The sequence below is a fragment of the Salvelinus alpinus genome, chromosome 4, assembly GCF_045679555.1.
Source record: "Salvelinus alpinus chromosome 4, SLU_Salpinus.1, whole genome shotgun sequence".
Taxonomy (NCBI): Eukaryota; Metazoa; Chordata; class Actinopteri; order Salmoniformes; family Salmonidae; genus Salvelinus; species Salvelinus alpinus.
The window spans coordinates 11,216,345-11,228,065 of record NC_092089.1 but is presented as its reverse complement, the minus strand read 5'-3'; the positions used below and the strand labels follow the sequence as shown (position 1 = coordinate 11,228,065).

The 11,721-nt window shown below is 43.1% G+C and overlaps 2 protein-coding genes and 1 non-coding gene across 3 annotated transcripts in view; 2 read left to right on the top strand and 1 right to left on the bottom strand.

The window, feature by feature from the left end:
• Positions 1 to 11,721, bottom strand: part of LOC139572868 (CUB and sushi domain-containing protein 3-like) — a 1,528,140-nt gene that overhangs the window by 1,225,511 nt on the left and 290,908 nt on the right. The window lies entirely within an intron of this gene.
• Positions 1 to 11,721, top strand: part of LOC139572849 (CUB and sushi domain-containing protein 3-like) — a 137,177-nt gene that overhangs the window by 17,471 nt on the left and 107,985 nt on the right. The window lies entirely within an intron of this gene.
• On the top strand, positions 6,347 to 6,423 carry trnaa-ugc (transfer RNA alanine (anticodon UGC)). Its single transcript has one exon. It is a non-coding gene; the product is annotated as a tRNA-Ala (tRNA).

Below are 11,721 nucleotides of genomic sequence, written 5' to 3'. Positions count from 1 at the left end.
ACACCAATCAAAACACCAGTCAATACACCAGTCAATACACCAGTCAAAACACCAGTCAATACACCAGTAAAAACATCAGTCAATACACCAGTCAAAACACCAGTCAAAACACCAGTCAAAACACCAATCAAAACACCAGTCAAAACACCAGTCAAAACACCAGTCAAAACACCAGTATTCCAAAAGTAATTTCAATACACATGCATTACACTACTTTAGGTCCTGAGCTGTTTGTCGTTCATTTCCCTTAATGAATGAGTCTGTTTGTTATCAGGTGTCCTTTAATAGATTTCCAATAGGGCAGGTGGGGGTCTGTGTGGGTCCATGACTTACTAATAACCATCTAGTTAAAGACCACAAGGTCTCTGGCTCCCTAGCTTGTTCTTGTCCATGCACACACACACACACACGTGCATGCGCATACACACACACACACACACACACACACACACACACACACACACACACACACACACACACACACACACACACACACACACACACACACACACACACACACACACACACACACACACACACACACACACACACGTGCACGCGCGCACACACACACACACACACACACACACACATTGATTTATCAGTCACATATATCATTTCTATTTGACATCTGGAGGTTCTACATTTTTATCCCACTCGACGTTAACTAGAAAAGGTTAGATAAACATTTACCCTAGACGTGTTTTGGGCTGAACTACTCTGGGGTGGAATAAAAAAAAAAATGCACTCTGGTATTTCACTAGCTATTGTTGAGTCTCCCTGCAACCTCCAGCTAAGAAAAGTATGGCTTGTCAAAATGTTCCTCCTGAGATTTCACCGTAGGGGGGACCCCCCCCCACTCCTCAATTCTGCCCTGAAATGATGTTCTCCCCTGTTGCCGAAGATGATCTGCACCCAGCTTGTGTTAGTCTGAGTTAGTGTGGTGTTGACAGTCAGGCTTCTCTGTCTGGGACTGGGAGTCAGAGGCTATGCCTAAAGTGGCTCCCTATTCCTCCATAGGGTATGGTCAAACGTAGTGCACTAAAGGGAATAGGGTGCCTTTTGTGACACCAGAGTGACTGCTCTGAGTCTCTACCTGTCATGGACTAGCTAGCTACATCAACCTCCTCCTCCTCCTCCTCCTCCTCCTCCTCCTCCTCCTCCCACTGTGTTCCCTGGCTGTTACTGCCAAACCAGAGCTACTGCTTGTGTCTGTCTGAGCATGGAGTGACAGACAGACAGACAGACAGACAGACAGCCCTCCGCAGAGCTGGGCGTCAGTCTTCTCTGTATCTCAAATGGCACCCTATTCCCTGTATAGTGCACTACTTTAACCAAGAGCAGTGGAAAAGAAGGAACAGTTGTGATCTCTGATGTAGGGAGTATTTGATTGAATAATCAATTTGATTGATTATTCTACCACAGTGCTGAGAGTCTGAAGGTAGAGGGACTGTATTCTACCACAGTGGGGTAAATTAAGGTAGAGGAACTGTACTTTACCCATCATGGGGCAGACTGAAGGTAGAGGGACTGTACTCTACCCATCATGGGGTAGATGAAGGTAGAGGGACTGTACTCTACCCATCATGGGGTAGACTGAAGGTAGAGGGACTGTACTCTACCCATCATGGTGTAAATTAAGGTAGAGGGACTGTACTCTACCCATCATGGGGTAGACTGAAGGTAGAGGGACTGTACTCTACCCATCATGGTGTAAAGTTGAAGGTAGAGGAACTGTACTCTACCCATCATGGGAGTAAATGAAGGTAGAGGGACTGTACTCTACCCATAATGGGGTAAATGAAGGTAGAGGGACTGTACTCTACCCATCATGGCTGTAGAATCTGAAGGTAGAGGGACTGTACTCTACCACAGTGCTGAGAGTCTGAAGGTAGAGGGACTGTATTCTACCACAGTGCTGAGAGTCTGAAGGTAGAGGGACTGTACTCTACCCATCATGGGGTAGATTAAGGTAGAGGGACTGTACTCTACCCATCATGGGGTAAATGAAGGTAGAGGGACTGTACTCTACCCATCATGGGGTAGATGAATGTAGAGGGTGGGTACTCTACCCATCATGGGGTAGATGAAGGTAGAGGGACTGTACTCTACCCATCATGGGGTAAATGAAGGTAGAGGGACTGTACTCTACCCATCATGGGGTAGATGAAGGTAGAGGGACTGTACTCTACCCATCATTGGGTAGATGAAGGTAGAGGGACTGTACTCTACCCATCATGGGGTAAATGAAGGTAGAGGGACTGTACTCTACCCATCATGGGGTAGATGAAGGTAGAGGGACTGTACTCTACCCATCATGGGGTAAATTAAGGTAGAGGGACTGTACTCTACCCATCATGAGGTAAATGAAGGTAGAGGGACTGTACTCTACCCGTAATGGTGTAAATGAAGGTAGAGGGACTGTACTCTACCCATCATGGTGTAAATTAAGGTAGAGGGACTGTACTCTACCCATCATGGGGTAAATGAAGGTAGAGGGACTGTACTCTACCCATCATGGGGTAAATGAAGGTAGAGGGACTGTACTCTACCCATCATGGGGTAGATGAAGGTAGAGGGACTGTACTCTACCCATCATGGTGTAAATGAAGGTAGAGGGACTGTACTCTACCCATCATGGGGTAGATGAAGGTAGAGGGACGTTACTCTACCCATCATGGGGTAGATGAAGGTAGAGGGACTGTACTCTACCCATCATGGGGTAAATGAAGGTAGAGGGACTGTACTCTACCCATCATGGTGTAAATGAAGGTAGAGGGACTGTACTCTACCCATCATTGGGTAAATGAAGGTAGAGGGACTGTACTCTACCCATCATGGGGTAGATGAAGGTAGAGGGACTGTACTCTACCCATCATGGTGTAAATGAAGGTAGAGGGACTGTACTCTACCCATCATGGGGTAAATGAAGGTAGAGGGACTGTACTCTACCCATCATGGGGTAAATGAAGGTAGAGGGACTGTACTCTACCCATCATGGTGTACATTAAGGTAGAGGGACTGTACTCTACCCATCATGGGGTATATGATTGTAGAGGGACTGTACTCTACCCATCATGGGGTAAATGAAGGTAGAGGGACTGTACTCTACCCATCATGGTGTACATTAAGGTAGAGGGACTGTACTCTACCCATCATGGGGTAAATGAAGGTAGAGGGACTGTACTCTACCCATCATGGGGTAAATTAAGGTAGAGGGACTGTACTCTACCCATAATGGGGTAAATTAAGGAAAAGTGGCTGTCTCTCATCCTCTCTCACTTACTCCCTCCCCATCTCTCTCTCTCTCCTCTCTGTACCTGTCTGTTCTGCTCTGTCGGTAATTAGTCCCCCAGTGGATCCTAACCACCCTGTGGATCTGGTATAAAGAGTAAACAGCATGTTATGACTAATTGGAAATATCACTTTCACATTGAGCCCTTTTCTGAGGGAGGATAATGATGGGCTTTATTGTCTGACTGGTACCCTATTCCCTACATAGTGCACTACTTTTGACCAGGGCCCATAGGGAATAGGGTGCCATTTGACCAGGGCCCCGTTTACTAAGCCAGACCAGAGACAGACCTATCTTATTAGGAATATGTTTACTAAGCCAGACTAGAGACAGACCTATCTTATTAGGAATATGTTTACAAAGCCAGACTAGAGACAGACCTATCTTATTAGGAATATGTTTACAAAGCCAGTCCAGAGACAGACCTATCTTATTAGTACTGACTATACACACATACTGCATACTGAACTGGCACTCTATTCCCTATTTAGTTGTGCTACTTATGACCAGGACCCAATGGCACCCTATTCCCTATATATAGTGCACTACTTTAGACCAGGACCCAATGGCACCCTATTCCCTATATATAGTGCACTACTTTAGACCAGGACCCAATGGCACCCTATTCCCTATATATAGTGTGCTACTTACGACCAGGACCAAATGGCACCCTATTCCCTATATATAGTGTGCTACTTACGACCAGGACGCAATGGCACCCTATTCCCTATATATAGTGCACTACTTTAGACCAGGACCCAATGGCACCCTATTCCCTATATATAGTGCGCTACTTACGACCAGGACCAAATGGCACCCTATTCCCTATATAGTGTGCTACTTATGACCAGGACCCAATGTCACCCTATTCCCTATATAGTGTGCTACTTATGACCAGGACCCAATGTCACCTTATTCCCTATATATAGTGTGCTACTATAGACCAGGACCCAATGGCACCCTATCCCCTATATATAGTGTGCTACTTATGACCAGGACCCAATGTCACCCTATTCCCTATATATAGTGTGCTACTTACGACCAGGATGCAATGGCACCCTATTCCCTATATATAGTGTGCTACTTACGACCAGGACCCAATGGCACCCTATTCCCTATATATAGCGCGCTACTTACGACCAGGACCAAATGGCACCCTATTCCCTATATATAGTGTGCTACTTACGACCAGGACCCAATGGCACCCTATTCCCTATATATAGTGTGCTACTTACGACCAGGACCCAATGGCACCCTATTCCCTATATATAGTGTGCTACTTACGACCAGGACCCAATGGCACCCTATTCCCTATATATAGGGTGCTACTTACGATCAGGACCAAATGGCACCCTATTCCCTATATATAGTGTGCTACTTACGACCAGGACCCAATGGCACCCTATTCCCTATATATAGTGTTCTACTTACGACCAGGACCCAATGGCACCCTATTCCCTATATATAGTGTGCTACTGACGACCAGGACACAATGGCACCCTATTCCCTATATAGTGTGCTACTTACGACCAGGACCAAATGGCACCCTATTCCCTATATATAGTGTGGTACTTACGACCAGGACCCAATGGCACCCTATTCCCTATATAGTGTGCTACTTACGACCAGGACCAAATGGCACCCTATTCCCTATATAGTGTGCTACTTACGACCAGAGCCCTTTGGGCAAAGGGAATAGGGTGCCGTTTGGGATGCTGCCCTAAAAACACTGCTTTTTGTAGGTCAGAGGTGTTTTCTTGAAATGTGAAGTACCCTGTAAAAGCATCAGTCACGTGGGATGCTGTGAAGCAGACGATGTGGTAGTTGACGTATATCCGAGGCCCTCTATTGAAGAACAGGATGACAATCTAATTCTTGGTTAAGTCCTGTCCACACTGGCCCTCTATTGAAGAACAGGGTGACAATCTAATTCTTGGTTAGTTCTGTCCACACTGGCCCTCTATTGAAGAACAGGAGGCCAATCTAATTCTTGGTTAGTTCTGTCCACACTGGCCCTCTATTGAAGAACAGGAGGCCAATCTAATTCTTGGTTAGTTCTGGCCCTCTATTGAAGAACAAGATGCCAATCTAATTCTTGGTTAGTTCTGTCCACACTGGCCCTCTATTGAAGAACAGGGTGACAATCTAATTCTTGGTTAGTTCTGTCCACACTGGCCCTCTATTGAAGAACAGGAGGCCAATCTAATTCTTGGTTAGTTCTGGCCCTCTATTGAAGAACAAGATGTCAATCTAATTCTTGGTTAGTTCTGTCCACACTGGCCCTCTATTGAAGAACAGGGTGACAATCTAATTCTTGGTTAGTTCTGGTCCTCTATTGAAGAACAGGATGCCAATCTAATTCTTGGTTAGTTCTGGTCCTCTATTGAAGAACAAGATGCCAATCTAATTCTTGGTTAGTTCTGTCCACACTGGCCCCCTATTGAAGAACAGGATGCCAATCTAATTCTTGGTTAGTTCTGTCCACACTGGCCCTCTATTGGTCCCGTGTGGCTCAGTTGGTAGAGCATGGCGCTTGCAACGCCAGGTTTGTGGGTTCATTCCCCACGGGGGGACCAGGATGAATATGTATGAACTTTCCAATTTGTAAGTCGCTCTGGATAAGAGCGTCTGCTAAATGACTTAAATGTAAATGTAAATGTTATAAATGTCCTAATGTTAATATGTAATCATCACTACAGACCACGACAACAGGAAGTTCATTCTTTATAAATGTCCTAATGTTAATATGTAATCATCACTACAGACCATGACAACAGGAAGTTCATTCTTTATAAATGTCCTAATGTTAATATGTAATCACCACTACAGACCATGACAACAGGAAGTTCATTCTTTATAAATGTCCAAATGTTAATATTCATCATCACTACAGACCATGACAACAGGAAGTTCATTCTTTATAAATGTCCTAATGTTAATATGTAATCATCACTACAGACCATGACAACAGGAAGTTAATTCTTTATAAATGTCCTAATGTTAATATGTAATCATCACTACAGACCATGACAACAGGAAGTTCATTCTTTAGGTCCCGTGTGGCTCAGTTGGTAGAGCATGGCGCTTGCAACGCCAGGGTTGTGGGTTCAATTCCCACGGGGGGACCAGGATGAATATGTATGAACTTTCCAATTTGTAAGTCGCTCTGGATAAGAGCGTCTGCTAAATGACTTAAATGTAAATGTATTGAAGAACATGGTGACAATCTAATTATTGGTTAGTTCTGTCCACACTGGCCCTCTATTGAAGAACATGGTGACAATCTCATTCTTGGTTAGTTCTGTCCACACTGGCCCTCTATTGAAGAACATGGTGACAATCTAATTATTGGTTAGTTCTGTCCACACTGGCCCTCTATTGAAGAACAGGATGCCAATCTAATTATTGGTTAGTCCTGGCCCTCTATTGAAGAACAGGATGCCAATATAATTCTTGGTTAGTTCTGTCCACACTGGCCCTCTATTGAAGAACAGGAGGACAATCTAATTCTTGGTTAGTTCTGTCCACACTGGCCCTCTATTGAAGAACAGGATGACAATCGAATTATTGGTTAGTCCTGTCCACACTGGCCCTCTATTGAAGAACAGGAGGCCAATCTAATTCTTGGTTAGTCCTGTCCACACTGGCCCTCTATTGAAGAACAGGATGACAATCTAATTCTTGGTTAGTTCTGTCCACACTGGCCCTCTATTGAAGAACAGGATGCCAATCTAATTCTTGGTTAGTTCTGTCCACACTGGCCCTCTATTGAAGAACAGGATGACTATCTAATTCTTGGTTAGTTCTGTCCACACTGGCCCTCTATTGAAGAACATGATGCCAATATAATTCTTGGTTAGTTCTGTCCACACTGGCCCTCTATTGAAGAACAGGATGCCAATCTAATTATTGGTTAGTCCTGTCCACACTGGCCCTCTATTGAAGAACAGGATGCCAATATAATTCTTGGTTAGTCCTGTCCACACTGGCCCTCTATTGAAGAACAGGATGACAATCTAATTCTTGGTTAGTTCTGTCCACACTGGCCCTCTATTGAAGAACAGGAGGCCAATCTAATTCTTGGTTAGTTCTGTCCACACTGGCCCTCTATTGAAGAACAGGAGGACAATCTAATTCTTGGTTAGTTCTGTCCACACTGGCCCTCTATTGAAGAACAGGATGACAATCGAATTATTGGTTAGTCCTGTCCACACTGGCCCTCTATTGAAGAACAGGAGGCCAATCTAATTCTTGGTTAGTCCTGTCCACACTGGCCCTCTATTGAAGAACAGGATGACAATCTAATTCTTGGTTAGTTCTGTCCACACTGGCCCTCTATTGAAGAACAGGATGCCAATCTAATTCTTGGTTAGTTCTGTCCACACTGGCCCTCTATTGAAGAACAGGATGACTATCTAATTCTTGGTTAGTTCTGTCCACACTGGCCCTCTATTGAAGAACATGATGCCAATATAATTCTTGGTTAGTTCTGTCCACACTGGCCCTCTATTGAAGAACAGGAGGACAATCTAATTCTTGGTTAGTTCTGTCCACACTGGCCCTCTATTGAAGAACAGGATGACAATCGAATTATTGGTTAGTCCTGTCCACACTGGCCCTCTATTGAAGAACAGGAGGCCAATCTAATTCTTGGTTAGTCCTGTCCACACTGGCCCTCTATTGAAGAACAGGATGACAATCTAATTATTAGTTAGTCCTGTCCACACTGACCCTCTATTGAAGAACAGGATGCCAATCTAATTCTTGGTTAGTTCTGTCCACACTGGCCCTCTATTGAAGAACAGGATGACTATCTAATTCTTGGTTAGTTCTGTCCACACTGGCCCTCTATTGAAGAACATGATGCCAATATAATTCTTGGTTAGTTCTGTCCACACTGGCCCTCTATTGAAGAACAGGATGCCAATCTAATTCTTGGTTAGTTCTGTCCACACTGGCCCTCTATTGAAGAACAGGATGCCAATCTAATTCTTGGTTAGTTCTGTCCACACTGGCCCTCTATTGAAGAACAGGATGCCAATCTAATTCTTGGTTAGTCCTGGTCCTCTATTGAAGAACAGGGTGACAATCTAATTCTTGGTTAGTTCTGTCCAAACTGGCCCTCTATTGAAGAACAGGAGGCCAATCTAATTCTTGGTTAGTCCTGTCCACACTGGCCCTCTATTGAAGAACAGGATGCCAATCTAATTCTTGGTTAGTCCTGTCCACACTGGCCCTCTATTGAAGTACAGGATGCCAATCTAATTCTTGGTTAGTTCTGTCCACACTGGCCCTCTATTGAAGAACAGGGTGACAATCTAATTCTTGGTTAGTCCTGGCCCTCTATTGAAGAACAGGATGACAATCTAATTCTTGGTTAGTTCTGTCCACACTGGTGCTCTATTGAAGACCAGGATGCCAATCTAATTCTTGGTTAGTTCTGTCCACACTGGCCCTCTATTGAAGACCAGGATGCCAATCTAATTCTTGGTTAGTTCTGTCCACACTGGCCCTCTATTGAAGACCAGGATGCCAATCTAATTCTTGGTTAGTCCTGTCCACACTGGCCCTCTATTGAAGAACAGGGTGACAATCTAATTCTTGGTTAGTTCTGGTCCTCTATTGAAGAACAGGATGCCAATCTAATTCTTGGTTAGTTCTGTCCACACTGGCCCTCTATTGAAGAACAGGATGCCAGTCTAATTCTTGGTTAGTTCTGTCCACACTGGTCCTCTATTGAAGAACAGGATGCCAGTCTAATTCTTGGTTAGTTCTGTCCACACTGGCCCTCTATTGAAGACCAGGATGACAATCTAATTCTTGGTTAGTTCTGGCCCTCTATTGAAGAACAGGATGCCAATCTAATTCTTGGTTAGTTCTGTCCACACTGGCCCTCTATTGAAGAACAGGATGCCAGTCTAATTCTTGGTTAGTTCTGTCCACACTGGCCCTCTATTGAAGACCAGGATGACAATCTAATTCTTGGTTAGTTCTGTCCACACTGGCCCTCTATTGAAGAACATGGTGACAATCTAATTCTTGGTTAGTTCTGTACACACTCCACAGCACTTTTTCACTCTCCGACCTTGCTTAGATTGAAACGGTTCGATTGGACTTTGGCGTACGCCAGTGAAGTGTGGTCAGCAACACTTCTTAAACGACACTGTGAAAACGAATGGCTGAAGATAAACCTCATTTAAAGGAAACCTATAAAGTAGGACGATCCTGGCTGTTACAATGAAGCATCTGACAACTATATATCTAACTGTTGAGGACGGGCTCAAGTGATGTTGAACTTGACCTTCTATAGATCTAATGGAATATAAATAGTACAGCAGAGTGGACTGCATAAATACTGCATACATACTGCATAATGAACTGCATACATAATGTACTGCATACATACTGCATAATGTACTGCATACATACTGCATAATGAACTGCATACATACTGCATACTGTACTGCATACATACTACATAATGTACTGCATACTGTATACTGTACTGCATACTGCATACATATTGCATACATACTGTATACTGTACTGCATACTGCATACTGCATACATACTGCATACATACTGCCTACTGTACTGCATACATACTGTACTGCATACTGCATACTGAACTGCATACATACTGTACTGCATACTGTAATGCATACATACTGCATACATACTGCATACTGTACTGCATACATACTGCATAAATACTGCATACATACTGTATACTGCACTGCATACATACTGCACACTGTACTGCATACATACTGCATACTGAACTGCATACATACAGGATAATGAACTGCATACATACTGCATACTGTACTGCATACATACTGCATACTGTACTGCATACATACTGCATAATGTACTGCATACATACTGTATACTGTACTGCATACTGCATACATATTGCATACATACTGTATACTGTACTGCATACTGCATACTGCATACATACTGCATACATACTGCCTACTGTACTGCATACATACTGTACTGCATACTGCATACTGAACTGCATACATACTGTACTGCATACTGCATACTGTACTGCATACATACTGCATACATACTGCATACTGTACTGCATACATACTGCATAAATACTGCATACATACTGTATACTGCACTGCATACATACTACACATTGTACTGCATACATACTGCATACATACTGCATAATGAACTGCATACATACTGTACTGCATACATGCTGCCTACTGTACTGCATACACACTTTATACTGAACTGCATACATACTGCCTACTGTACTGCATACATACTGCCTACTGCATACTGAACTGCATACATACTGCATAATGAACTGCATACATACTGTACTGCATACATGCTGCCTACTGTACTGCATACATACTGCATACTGAACTGCATACATACAATATACTGTACTGCATACATACTGTATAATGTACTACATACTGTACTGCTTACATACTGCATACTGAACTGCATACATACTGCATACTGTACTGCATACATACTGTATAATGTACTACATACTGTACTGCTTACATACTGCATACATACTGCATTCTGTACTGCATACTGCATACTATACTGCAAATATACTGCAAACGGTATTGCATACATACTGTATACATACTGCATACTGTACTGCATACATACATAATACATACTGCATACTGTACTGCAAACATGCTGCATACTGTACTGCATACATACTGAATACTATTCTGTATACATACTGCATACTGTTCTGCATACATACATAATACATACTGCATACTGTCCTGCAAACATGCTGCATACTGTACTGCAAACATGCTGCATACTGTACTGCATACATGGTGCATACTGTACTGCATACATACTGCATATTGTACTTCATACATACTGAATACTGTTTTCTATAGATACTGCATACTGTTCTGCATACATACTGCATACTATACTGTATACATACTGCCTACTGTACTGCATACATACTGCATAATGTACTACATACTGTGCTGCTCACATACTGCATACATACTGCATACATAATGCATACTGTACTGCATACATACTGTATACATAATGTGTACTGTACTGCATACATTCTGCATACTGAAGTGCATACATACTGCATACCTACTGCATACTGTACTGAATAGATACTTTATACTGTACTGCATACATACTGCATATTCTACTGCATACATGCTGGATACTGTATTGCATACATACTGCACACTGTACTGCATACATACTGCACACTGTACTGCATACATACTGCATACTGTACTGCATACATACTGTATACTGTACTTCATTCATACTGCATACAGTACTGCATACATGCTGCATACTGTACTTCATACATACTGCATACATACTGCCTACTGAAATGCAAACATGCTGCCTACTGTACTGCGTACATACTGCATACTGTACTGCAT